The sequence below is a fragment of the Aphanomyces invadans genome (assembly GCF_000520115.1).
Source record: "Aphanomyces invadans strain NJM9701 unplaced genomic scaffold supercont1.5, whole genome shotgun sequence".
Classification (NCBI taxonomy): domain Eukaryota; phylum Oomycota; class Saprolegniomycetes; order Saprolegniales; family Verrucalvaceae; genus Aphanomyces; species Aphanomyces invadans.
In genome coordinates, this window is record NW_008580150.1 from 2,308,117 (window position 1) to 2,308,814 (window position 698).

Here is a 698-nt window from a genome sequence, read left to right on the forward strand (position 1 = left end):
AGTCTTTGATGGCGCGGTATGCACTCGTCAGATTGAGGGAGGGGTCCCGCTTGTATTCGTAAGCACTGCGTATTCTCGTGTTGACCAGGGATGGCACGAGTACAGTGAATCCCCGAAAAAAGCCGACATCCCCAAAAAAGCCGTCCACCTCCAAAACATGATTTGTTTAAGGGCTCGTCTGGCAACATCCGGAAAATGACATTTTGAACCGGATTTAACCATTTTGGGGCCGAACACCCCATTTTCAGGCAAAACGCCATTTTGAAAATGGGAGCGAACGTGTCTGGTAAAAGTTGAGACCAACTTCAATTTATTCATTTTTGCGTCAAAACGTCATTTTAAAGATGGACCTCAGAGGTCCATTTTGTAACCGCCAACTCCATTTCGAGCGCTTTTGTTTCAATGGCGACGATGGCAATACTTGTCGGATGCGCTGCGTGGTGGGCCGTAAACCACGTAATCAAAGAGCCCTGCCACACGTCTGCTCTCAAAGGAGAGCAATGGGTCGATGAGCTGCTAACGGGGAACCCCAGGCGCTCTCGCAACCAGCTGCGTATGCTGCCAAGAACGTTCAACTCTCTGCTGGCGACTCTGCAGAGCAAATACTCCCTGTCGTCAAGTCGCTATGTGTCGGCCAAGGAAAAGTTGGCTACCTTTCTCTTCGTTGCAGGTCGAGCGGCTTCGAATCGTGAGGCGCA